The sequence below is a fragment of the Eleutherodactylus coqui genome, chromosome 10 (genome assembly GCF_035609145.1).
Source record: "Eleutherodactylus coqui strain aEleCoq1 chromosome 10, aEleCoq1.hap1, whole genome shotgun sequence".
NCBI lineage: Eukaryota > Metazoa > Chordata > Amphibia > Anura > Eleutherodactylidae > Eleutherodactylus > Eleutherodactylus coqui.
In genome coordinates, this window is record NC_089846.1 from 133364388 (window position 1) to 133378037 (window position 13650).

Sequence of the window (13650 nt, forward strand, 5' to 3'; positions counted from 1 at the left end):
AATGAATAATGACCAACTCATTTTTCAGTTGTTTTCATTGTCGCATTCCTAGATCCCTAACTTTTTCATTTTTCCATCGACATAGCTGTTTTTTTGTGGGACAAGTTGTATATTTTAACGACATGATCTTGTGGTGCATATAATGCATTGTATAACTTTTGGCCATGGCACTCATCCAAGTGCTACTGTCCCTCCAATCAGCTGACTGGCAGGGATTCCAAGCGATGGACCCCTGCCAATCAGCTATTGCTGATTAATGCTGAGGATAGGTCATCAATTGTTCAGTGCCAGAAAACTGCTTTAACCCTATAAAACACCAAGTATGGGTTAGTCCTTGATCGAAAATGCAATTTTTATCTGTTCTACGGTATAAGCTGGAGAGGAGTCTATGTTTTATTTAGTTAGCTGATGAGCTAAGAGACTAATACCCTTTCATTAACTTTCCTGACCCCTCTGTAGCAATCCAATTAACCTATAATTCATTGAGAATCATTATGAAGCACATCCGTTTCATCCATACTATACTTTGTAGCCACTTCTCAGTGTACAGGGTTTGTAAAATCAATGTCTTCCATTGCAACTCTCTACATTACACATTCATGATCCTTTGTCTTTGAAGCCGAATCATACATCCAATGTATTGACAACTACAATTATATTCCATCATTTAAAGTGCAGCTTAGGAGTGATAGGAAATATGTTTCCTTTGATTAAATAGGTGACACAGCCAGAACAATTTTTTAAAACTCCTTTCACCTAAAAGACAGTAAAAAAAAACAAAAACTCGGATACAACGACATAGGAGGAAAGTATAAAGCCCCGCGCTGCTGAGAGTCACTTTATATTTATACCCATAAAGCTCCAAAAAAAATTCCATTCGGAAAGATATCTTTAAATGTTCTTCTAAATATTATTTTTTTATTGGTTCAGAATCGTAGATTGCCAAGTTGTAACCTAATTACTGTAAATCTCGAAGAAGAATATCATGTCACTATGCATTGTTCTACACCATGAAGCTTGACATTAATGAATACATACATCAAGGGGAAGTACATGCCCAGAAGTAACATGTATAATATTCAAAAGGCAATTCAGATTCCTTTCTTCCAGCTGGTATCCTGTTTCTTTGCATTATGCAACACAGAGGAAATAATTTGCGAAGAACCAGCTGGTATTACCCTTAATTTTCCTGAAAATCTCATCACAAAGCATTTTGTTCTTTAAGTTATGCAGTCCTATGCGAAAATTGTGTATGATTGTTTTAGAAAAGTGTACATTAAGTAGGCGATGTTGTTTCAACAAAGTTTGCATAAATCAATAATACAAGTAAATATAAAAAAAACTTTGTAATATACTTAGTAGAGGGAAATCTTTCTTTTTCCAGTTAGGAGCCACTTCCCTCTCCTGCCTCTTGCACTGATTACATTAACTCTTAAATACTGCTAAAATCTGTCTCCAAATGGAACAATTGACTGAGAGATCAGATTATCCATAGAAGTCTATGGAGAGGAGGGGGCGGGGGGAGCAGCTGAAGAGAGAGAGAGACAGAGACTTACACAGATACTTTGCCACTGAAGGTTCTAGTAAGTGGTTTATCTCACCCCAGTGTTGGAGTCACAGCTACACACCTCAGTACTGTTTAGAGATGAGCGCGCACTAAAATGCTGGGGTACTCGTTACTCGAGCCAAGCTTTTCTAATGCTCGAGAGCTCGTTTAGAGTAACGAACCCCATTGAAGTCAATGGGGACCCGAGCATTTTTCAATGGAGCCGTGGCTGAGGTGCTCAGCGAATCACAGGCAGCTCTTTTCTGTCATTCATTCAGCGAGAGCTGCCTGTGATTGGCTGAGCGCCTCAGCCAATCACAATCAGCTCTTTCAGCATGCAGGGATTTAAAATCCCCGCATGCTGAAAGAGCTGATAGAACAGCACCACAGAGCCGGGGACAGCACAGAGAGGATGCAGCTGAGCCCCGGCAGCTGAAGGCAGGTGAATATCTATTTTTTTTGTTTTTTACACTACCTTTACTGGATTTTCAGGGAAGGGCTTATATTTAAAGCCCTTCCCTGAAATCAATTGACAGGGAGCAGGCAGCAGGATCCTCTACCGCAGCTGTCATGTGTGACAGCTGCAGTAGAGAATTGAAGAATTCCTCTGCTGCATCTGTCACAGATGTGGCAGATGTAGCAGCAGGGAATTCTTTTTACTAGCAGGGATGAAGGAAACATCTGCCGCATGCAGGGAACACAGCAGCGGCGGAGAGGCAAGTTTTGTTTTTCTTTTAACACTAAAATCCTTGTTTTTCAGGGAAGGGCTTATATGTTAAGCCCTTCTATGAAAAACAATGCAGGGGTACCTGCAGACCATTGTTTTCAATGGAGCCGCTGGCAGCAGCCATGGCTCCATTGAAGACAATGGAGAGGGTGAAATTTTCTCAAGCACCACAGTGGTGCTAGCTTGAGTAACGAGTACTTTCGAGTATGCTAATGCTCAGAAGAGCATCAAGCTCGGATGAGCATACTCGCTCATCTCTAGTACTGTTGTACAATGTCCTGTATGCTACTGCTGCAGCTTCTGTGTGTGATAAAGATAGGAGAGCAGGATCTCCTTTTCTATATGTGTAGTGTATAGGAAACAGCATAGCGCCTATTCTCCAGCCACTAGCTCAGGGAGGACTGGCAATTGGAGATGGAGCCTGGAGTAGAGGGAAAAAGAGGTGAAAATGCGAGTCATATAATGGCCAGAAATAGTGTTATTTATCAAGTATGCACATGGCTGATTTATTCTGAAAAGTCACTGGAAATGACAGGCACATTGTAACTATTGCAATAAAGGTGATCCGTTTATTGATTGTTGCATTATGACATTTTTTAAAACTCTGTGCGCTAATCCTGTTTTTCTAGAAAATATAGCCCTGGGCAGGAAATGAAGTAATGATCTACTGCTGTCCAGTTTTAGCAAGTTTTCTTTTCCTAATTTCAACATGTGTCAAGATATCCCAATATAACTGACGTAAGACGACCAGCTTTAAAAAAAAAGAAAAGCAGTACTCTGCTGAGCCGTGTGACACAAGACTTTTTATTTTCGAAGCCGGTCATCTTACGTAATTTATCTTGAGATATCTCGAAACAGGTGAAAAGTATATATCACTGGGATCTCCATCTTCCTTGTCAAGATGGGGGTGAGCCATATATGAAATATACTCCAATACACTGCTTTGTTGTTTGGAGCTCGTCATGACAGCTATTATTACATCCTGACTAGAGATGAGCGAGCGTACTCGGAAAAGCACTACTCGCTCGAGTAATTTGCTTTATCCGAGTATCGCTGTGCTCGTCCCTGAAGATTCGGGTGCCGGCACGGAGCGGGGAGCTGCAGGGGAGAGCGGGGAGGAACGGAGGGGAGATCTTTCTCTCCCTCTCTCCCGCCCGCTCTCCCCTGCTCCCCGCTGCGACTCACCTGTCAGCCGCAGCGGCACCCGAATCTTCAGGGACGAGCACAGCGATACTCGGATAAAGCAAATTACTCGAGCGAGTAGTGCTTTTCCGAGTACGCTCGCTCATCTCTAATCCTGACATCAGAGATGCAACACTTCACATCACGGTACATAAACGTCACTCCAATACAGTCACATTCATCAAAACTAATCCTGCTTGTCTGAGTTCTCACTGAGCAATGTCCCTCTCTAACAGGGCAGGGCAGAGGCATAACTTGAAGCTTCGGGGCCCTGGAGCAAAATCTGTAATGGGGCCCTAACTATAATGCTTTACTCATAGTACTGGGCTCCCTGTATGGAAAAGAGAAGCCTTATGGGCCCCCTATGGCTCCTGGGCCTGGATGCAACTGCATCCCCTTCATCCCCTATAGTTACGCCCCCGGGACAGGGTATAAGAGAAAAAAGGAAACCAGTACTCCGCACATGAACCCAGACGTAACAAAGTAAATAAAGTCGTTAGACACCGATGGGAAAAGACTTACTTCTAATAAGCAGCAGTAGAGAACATCCCACAAACCCCCTTCCAAGCAGGCCTCCAAATAAAACTCTCCCGCAGTTAGTCCAACCAGTAGCCAAGTATCATAGGCAAGGATCTCCGTTTATTCCAGCAGGAGAACACACAGACAATTTCTACAATATTTTTCAGGGGTCCATCAATTACGAGAAAATGAAATGAGTTGTCCAAAAAGATCATACACAAATTAGTGGCAGTGGGTATGTGAAGGAACACTGACCCAAGTTGGTGTGGACTCCGAAAACCGGATGAGTTTCTGATTTTTAGAGCCTGCGCCAACTTGGGCTGGCATTCTACCTGCATACAGTATACCCACTTCCACCAATGTAAGTAAAAGGGCCATTGATGGAAATAGGCAATGTAATTGTACAATGTTGTGTGGAAGTGGACCACTATATAAATGAAATATAATGAGGGCTGTAAGTCCAGTGTCAGGACTCGAACCGTGAACCTCCTGTGCTCCAAGCAGCAGCCCTTCTTATTGAGCAATCAGCTCTTTGGACAGTTGCCTTGCATACCTGTTGCCTCGTTCCCTGATCCTGTTAACCTAGCCCATGTCCTAGCTCTTGATTTAGAACTTCCTATAAATCACCATGCACCAGGGCGTGATTAGTCTGTATCACAGCACGGTTTAATCCAGATCCGCAGTGCCTGCTTCTCCGCTATTTCTGCAACACTTCCCATTGATGACTTCTGGCTTCCTCTCTGACTACATTACCCGCCTCATCCCATTGAAATGCATACTGAGACCTCCTGTTGATGACTTCTGGCTTCCTCTTTTTTCAATTTCCTGCGCTTTTGCTCCACAAAGGCACATATATACACCTCCCATACACAATGTAATTGTGTATGGGTGATGTTGATTTTGCAGTCCTAGAGAACCAGCATAAGGCAATGTATTTGATTGCTTGCAAATCACCACGTATCACACGTACATACATCACACGCGTGATACCCAGTAACCTCGCGCTCGTGTGAGCCCGGCCTCAGAATGAATAGTTACTTCATTAAACAGCAAATGTTATATCTTAGGACCAGAACGTATTTAAGAATTTACTTGGACATCATGGGAAGAGCGGCCGGGGCCCAGCAATTATTTTGGAATGTTGATTCCGTACTGTTAGATATGTGAATGTCTAAATGTCACTGCTAAAACCAAATGTTGCTGGATTTTTGCATCTTGAGGTATTTTTAGTCACCATTACCGCCACATCACTGACACTGGGGCTGCACTGCATCCAATAACCTATTAATCATGTTCCATTTCTTATTTTCTTTTTGCTGAATAGACTCCAATTAGTCTTCTTCCTCAGGATTTCGTTATTGTGCAAATATTTATGAGAACCAAAAATGGCATCTGACATTTCCTATTGAGATAATCCCTAATGAGAGTCACACAAGTGCCCTCTCCTCGCTGCCTGCTGGACAATAAGCCACCGATCCAACCATCATTAAAGCGGACGTACCAAGATTGACTTCTATCACCCATCGGGTGGTGACATTATGTTTGGCGCGGTCGTGACAAACAAAGGCGGAGACAGTACTTGTGAAAAGAAAAAACGTAACTGTAGTTCATGGTTGGTTAATTTTGTCCCTCCTAAGGGCGCCAACCCACTTGCGTTGCCGATTTTCGCGCGTGAAAAACACGGCGTTTTTGCACGTTTTTTGCGCATTTTTCGCAGCGCTTTTTGCGCGGTTTTTGCAGCCCTCCATTGACAATCATGGGTGCATTAAGAGAAAAATAAGGAGACATATGCAACTGACAGTTCCTATGTGAAAAAAACCCACGAAACGGAAAAAAAACCCCAGATGGACAAGAACACATTCTATACTAATTGCTCTTCAGAAAAAATGCAAAACGCAATTCAGCATCGCAGGAAAAAAAAATCGCCAGTGGGTAGGCACCCTTAGGTGCGAGGTGCATGCTTTCAAGGCTCCCATAGGAGCCCATGGAAACATGCAGCAGAGATAGGTCATGTCCTATCTTTGCCCACACCTCGGAGCCAACATGTGAGTTTACACTCGCATGTCCTATCTTTGCTAGGTGCGCGCAGTTTCGTGCTCCTCACAATGATCCATGTGAACGCTTCTATAGGAACCTATTGGTTCTTATTAGAAGCCTGTTCTGTGCATTGCTAGCAGCACGAAAACTATGTTCATCTGAACGAGCCCTTACTCATCAGCAGAACTTTCCATCATCATTACTCTCAGGTTTGCATCATTACTGCCGCCTAAAACATCAGAGGTGCATGGATCTAAATCTTAGGGCTCCTTCACACGGGCGATTTTGCGCACGCAAAATTGTTTGCACCGACCGCATTCATTTACACGCATTGATTTCAATGGGTTCCCCCACATGGAGTGTTTTTCAGTTGCATGAAAAAAATGTGCAACATGCCCTATTTTTGTGCACATTTGCACAAAAAGGTTCCCATAGGAGTCTATGGGGTGCGCAAATGTGCACTTGTCCCAAATGAAATTGTACACTGAATTGCGCGATTTTGCGGTGTTAATCGATAACACCAGGGAATCATTAGGCTGCCCTACTGAGTAGGCTGTCTTGCCTGTTCAAACATGCCACAGTTGTGTTCCATGCCGATGTAAACAGGCCCGGCGACACAAAAAAGTACAGTAAAGGAGCGGGGTTACACTCGCGACAGGACGTGATAGTGCTCCATTCAGAGCGCAATCATGTCGCACATTCGGGAGCCTCAATACACTCGTATGAAGAAGCCCTTACACAGAATCATAGCCAATCATCATCACATTACTAATGCACATCTTATAAGCACTGGCAGCAGCAATTCACCTGCACGACACATGCTGGCCATAGCCTGATACCTTATCACATAAATACCTGTAGTCAGACCCAATCTGCCCCTTAGGTGCTGCATCCTTACACTAGGAATGCTTGACATCATCGATGCCAATATTTACTTCAAGGCCATTTCAGCTACAACTCGTTGACTCAATGATACCCTATATAACACATTCCTAAGCTGTAACTACAAACCAATAATATCTCAAACTATTGCAACCCTAAACTATTGCAAGAACATTCGCACAAGCAGGGGAACATCCCGCAGTGACATCACATTGAATGGAGTGGCAGTCACGCATGTGCTGCGCTATCCTATTCATTTCAATGGAGCTGATGGAGATATCTGAGTTCAAGTGCTCGGCTATCTCCAGTAAAAATGAACGGAGCGGTGATGCACATGCTCAACTGCCACTCTATTCAGGCTCCTTCTCACAGTGGTGTTATGGGAATAAATCATATTCCGGAGGATTTCACTGGTTTGCTCCAGATTGGTTATAATGAGAAGCTTCGTGCATGAATATATGTATTTGAACTCACGGATGCTATTCGTCAGCCCCCATACCCTTCTGGTTTATTGAAAGGAAGTACAATACAGTTATACTGAATATGACAAGCGCTGCGGAATAAGTTGGCGCTATACAAATAAAGATTATTATTATTATTATTAATATGACGCTCCAATTGCATGCATGTTCCTGACAACATCATAACACCTACATGTCTACAATGGTTACAGGTGCAAAAGCCCTACTAAGCTGAAAGATAAAAAGAATGATATCTAACATAGTTGTGGGCACAATGACCCTGTTTAGCTAGCAGTTAGAGAACTACAATAGATTTAAGCCTGTTGCAGGCATAGAGGTCCTACCTAAATAAGAACTAAAAGAATAAGAACTGTCCGTCAATCCTAACTGCCAGCGGCAGTAAGTCATAAAAACGACTTAGGTCAGAGACACAATGTCTAAAATAGTTCCAGGCACGATAGTGCTGCCCAGCAGACAGCTAAATAGATATAGTAAAGAGTGTGTAGCCAGCAACCCTGGCATTTAGGATTGATGGACAGTTCTTACTCTCTTACTTCCTATTTAGGTAGGGCATCCGTGCCTACTCAGGCTTAACCCCTTAGTGACCAAGCCTGTTTGCGCCTTAATGACCAAGCCAGATTTCGGAAATCTGACATCTGTCACTTTAAGGGCTCCTACCCACTTGCGTTTTTGTACCACTGCGATATTGCTGCATTTTTTTTGCGTGGATGTCAAGGGGACTTTAAAATTTTAAAAATGCATCGCAAGTTTGTGCTCTGCGATTTTTGTGCGATGCGTTTTTAACATTAGAAAGTCCCATTGATAAATGTGTTAAAAAAACACAGCAATGTCACAGCGTTAAAACATCCAAGTGGGTAGGAGCCCTTAAAGTGACAGATGTCAGATTTCCTAACACAGAATAACTCCATAAAGGTTTTCCATATCCAAGTGATTCTGACATTGTTTTTTCGCCACATGTTGTACTTCATTAAGGGCGCCTACCCACGTTTTCGCTGCGTTTTTCCCACGTTTTCGCTGCGTTTTCGCGGCTTTTCCATTAATTTCCATTGACTTTCATGGGTGCATTAGGAGAAAAATAAGGACACATATGCAACTGACAGTTCCTATGTTAAAAATCGCAACGCAACGCAAAAAAAAACGCCAGTGGACAGGAGTACATTCAATTCTAATTGCTCTTGAGAAAAAACGCAAAACGCAAAGAAAAAAAAATCGCCAGTGGGTGGGCGCCCTTAGGTGGTTAAAAATAGACCGATGGAATTTGTCTATAATTATTAAAAGCACCAAAATTGCGAACATTTTCAACTGCAATATCTCAAATGTGTGCAAACATATTGTACAACTTTTTGATAAGGCATATATTTTCAGCTGTTTACTTTATTCTGGAAGCACATTTGAGAAACTTTAATTTTTTTTATAACTATTTAGGAGATGTACAAATTTAACATTAATTTTATTAACATTTTGAGGAACATTTTGTTTTCCTACACCAAGCCAAGATAGAAAAAGCTCATAGGTGTCAAAATGATAGATACCGCCACAAATGACCCCATTTTAAAAAATATACCCCTCAATGTATTCACTGAGAGGTGTCATGAGTATTTTAAACCTATAGCACACTTATAGAGCCTTTCAGCAGCGAAAATGACAAAGAACCCCCACAAATGATCCCATTTTGAAAACTAGACCCCTTAAATTCATCTAGATAGCCGAGTGCAGGGAGATTTTAAATTTGCTGGGCTCTCCAGTCTTCTGTGCATGCTGACAGGTCCAGCGGTCTGCAGAGTTCTCGTTTAGACTGAGCACTCTGCTTGACAATATAGAAAACTTACCATAATCACAGCCACATAGTCCTCCATCTTCTATTCTGAGCTGATCTCTACTGGCACTAATAAATGAACCATGTATGGGAGTATTGTTTAACTATTGCATGGCAGGATTATTTGGACACCATGAGAGTTTTATTTTGTCAGTTCTGTGTTCAGCAATATATGGCAGTGTTATGCTATGATTATATCTAACTGGATTACCTAATGTTACACTGGATTCGATCGATATGGGATCATAAAAGTGCCCAAAGAACCTCGTTAACTAAAAAGAATCCATTACGTTTGGTCATCATTTCCACTATTTTGACAACAATAATAGTGCTACATGCTGCTCTTTTTAAATGTCTGTTACGTTCATGCTGGGTGCTAGAACGGCATCCCTTACAGATGTTATCAACACATCAGACCAAGACGTAATGAATGTCCACAATGAATCAATACAGACATACATATATTAAATCACTAAAACGTGGGGAACACAAAATAGGGCAAATAGAGCCAATCAGAGGCAGCGCTTTCTGGAGGCGGGGATTTTTCAATCCCCGGCCACCAGAATACAAAAAAAGACTACCGGGGATGGTGAGAAGGGCCAGTGCTTCTAGGTGAGTTAATTTTTTCCAACAGCTGGGGATGATTTTCGGGGTGGGGCTTATATTTCAAGACACCCCCCCCATCGATGAGGGGGTTGCCTTCATCCCATTTCTTCCAATCAGGCGCCTGCCCCATTGAAAGCAATGGGATAGCATCGCAGTCCTCTGCCACAGCTGTTACAGGGGATTCTTTCATCCCTGCGGGGAGTCCCATCTTCACTAACCACTGTGACAGTGCTATCAATGCTCAGTGATGAGGGGACTTCGTGGAGTAGCTGCACTTATGTACGGTTGAAGGCCTGCACACACTATTTAGGGCACATGAAATAAAAAATGCACAGCGCTTCGGTCACGCGCATTCTGCACATCTGTAGAGCACATTTTTTTGCGCACATAGGCGGACAAAACAAAGGCTCATCTGACCAAGCCCTAAAAGTAGTGTGAGTTTATCCTACTGAAGGAAGTATATGTAGTGGTATCTGGATACTGTATATACTGCAGGTATGATTTAGGTATTATTTGATACATGCAGCTTTTGAAGTGATGATAAAAGCCCTAATAGTAATGGTGGGGAGTCCATTTACTTGTTGTTCATGGTCCCATTTGCTATAAAACCTCTGCCAATGTGCTCATCAGTGCAGCTCCCACATTGATTGACTATTTGGGAATCGGAGAACCTTGGTAACAATCTTCGCTGTTTTGCAGTCGTACATCACCAGCTCCTATATGTCTGCTCATCTAAGCAGATTTACTGTTCAGAACTATAGGAAAGCTCAACAACAATCCCTGTGCAGGCATTAACGACCGTGTGAGCTGTTATTCATCTTCGCCAGGCACAGATGTGAGAAACAACTTTTTATTGTAGAATTACACAAATTTCAAATTAAACAAGACATTGACTACACCGAGTGCGGATGATGCTTTATGAGGGATGGTTTCAAGCTGTGAGCAGCCAAAGTTGACGCTTCAGGTGCGAGACGAGTTTGATAAATGACTTGCGATATAAATAATTAATTGAGCGTTGCTCCCCGGATTTAGGGAGACAGAGAGCAAAGCGAATTCAAGCGTACAATTGATCTGTTTTCCACATAAATAGGAAAGCTTGAAACAAATCTGAGTTTTATTAATGAACAGAACTTCTAGGCCGGCCGGCGTATTAAACCAAAGACTTATCAGATGAAATTATACTCAAGAAGCAGACCATAAAACTAGAGAAGTTATAGAACAACAGCTGAGAATGGAGTTGGATATTCAGAAGGTATGAAGATGGCCTTCAGCAAGCAAATTTGTTTAATAAGTTTCTGGACCAGTTTTGGTTTTGTAAATTCCTGCAAAATGACAAACGATGACAAAAATTCACAAGTAATTCATCAAAACCAGCACACATGAATATTGGCTTATTGGGGGGGGGGGGGGTGAGTGGGTCGGGAGATGATGCCGTCTCTCCCCAAGGAGAGCACCTAGAAGGGGTGCTGTTCCCAGTCATTGTCTTACAGACTTGGTAAAAAGTCATACATTGATTTGAAGGAATGCTGCCATCCAACAGGTGGCGCTGAAGAGGCATTGTTCCATCTTCTTTATTTGCAGGTCTGAAAAAGAGATAACACACAGGCCTGGTGACCCCCTAGCACCAATTTAGAGATCATAAAACTGTCACATTCCTTACCAGTGGACTAATTAACTATGTACTTCTCTGCTCATCTTGTCTGCTATTGGTTCAAGTGCAAATTAGTCTTGCTATGTCTGTGCCTTTTCATGCGTGAACATTTGTATATATATATATATATATATATATATATATATATATATATATATATATATATAATATACGTTCCATCCAGATCTATTTCATTTTGCCTGAGGAAAGTCCCTGTGAGGTTCGAAAGCTCGCAATAACATCACGTATTTTTGTTAGCCATTAAAAGGTATCCTATCATCTGTTGTGTCCCTGGTCCAGCCCTTCTGAAATACCTCCATGACAGTAGCGCTGAAGCTTCTGCTGCTTGAGCTGCCTCTGCTATTGTGACCCCCGCACCACTGCACCTTATATAGGGTGCTGGCAGCAGGGACCTAGTGGGCCATGACAGGTGAGGGCCACCATGAAGAGAAATGGGACTTGCTGCTAAGGTCTCCAGAGAGAGAAGTCAACAATAGGCAGACTAAAGAATATATATAGCACACATTGGTGCTGTTGGGGGAAGGAAAATCTGGACAGGAGTCGGAGGTCCACCGGGAAATACACCGACTCCCCAGTGGGCCGGTCTGAGTCTGCCTTGATGAGTCAGAGCTATTCTGATGGCACAAGAGGGACCTACACAATATTACACAAATGGTTTTAGCATTATGGCTGATCAGTGTATATTCTTCATAAGCTGAGCGTAAATCCAGAGGATGTAAAGAATGTATAATGCCACAAAGTAATGTGTGACTATAAACATAAAACAATGCTAAATGTTTCCTGTTGGCAAATCTTATACGTAAACAGCATAAATAGGAGAATTCTCACAAACTCAATGCTGAAACAAAAAAATGAAACGTAGAAGCGGTTTGTTCTAAAACCAGAATTATACTCTTAAAATATGTCACTGAATAGCAAGAAATAACAGAAAGGGTACAGCTAAAAAAAAACAGAACACGAAGTGATACTTTGAGAAAGCACCATTTTTGAAAGCATAAAAAATCCCCATAGAATAACTAACAAAGACTTAGTGGAAATGTCTTTAGAGTAGCGTGCCTGATTGTTCACATTTGTATGGCGCTCGTAGCTTTACTGAGGTGGACTTGTTGTAGAGCAAACTCTTACAGCCGTACAAAAAATGTACTGAAGTTCCATTAAAACACCTTGCAGTAACCGGGAAAAGTTTTTCTCTAGAATGAAAACTTCATGAAAAGTTTTAAATGCTGATTTGCCAACGAGGGACTACATACCATAGTACTAAATATATAAAGCAATCTTGGGGCTCATTTATATAAAAAAAAACTAAAATTCTCTGTGATATATATTACATTAAAAAATTTGTAATATGCCCCCTTGCATTCACACTGTTAGGAACAGCAGGCCTTTAGCACAGGAAGTTCTCAACCAGACTTTCATGCAATGATCATGTGCTTGTGCTTTATATGGGTAGTTCCTACACTAATGCCATGTTGGGGAGATGCCACTGCTCCATGAGAGTCTCCTGTTAAGATGACTACACTCTCTCTTTACTACATACTATTGGCTACAGATGCAGACACTCCTCACTATGTTACATGCTTGATAAAGGAAGTGACTCTGTATGCGATCCCTCTGAAACACGTTGCATTTTCTGTGGTCTGCATTGATTCCTTGTCCTGTATTATGGAAGAAAAAAACAGAGGTGTTCCTACTCTCCAGATATACGCAGCCCACATGTGACACTTTATAAGCAAACTTGGATAATTGAGGAGGCTTGCTGGCCCTTGCAGACTCCTCATAGAAGTAAGTGCATTCTTTCTTTTCCTACATAGCATCACACGCGGTGAGCACTGAATTCATAGAATCATAGAATGGTAAAGTTGGAAGGGACCTCCAGGGTCATCGGGTTCGACCCCCTCCTCAGTGCAGGATTCACTAAATCATCCCAGACAGATGTCTGTCCAGCCTTTGCTTGAACACTTCCATTGAAGGAGAACTCCCCACCTCCCGTGGTAACCTGTTCCACTCATTGATCGCCCTCACTGTCTAATATCTAATCTGTGTCTCCTCCCTTTCAGTTTCATCCCATTGCTTCTAGTCTTTTCTTGTGCAGATGAGAATAGGGCTGATCCCTCTGCACTGTGACAGCCCTTCAGATATTTGTAGACCGCTATTAAGTCTGCTCTCAGCCTTCTCTTCTGC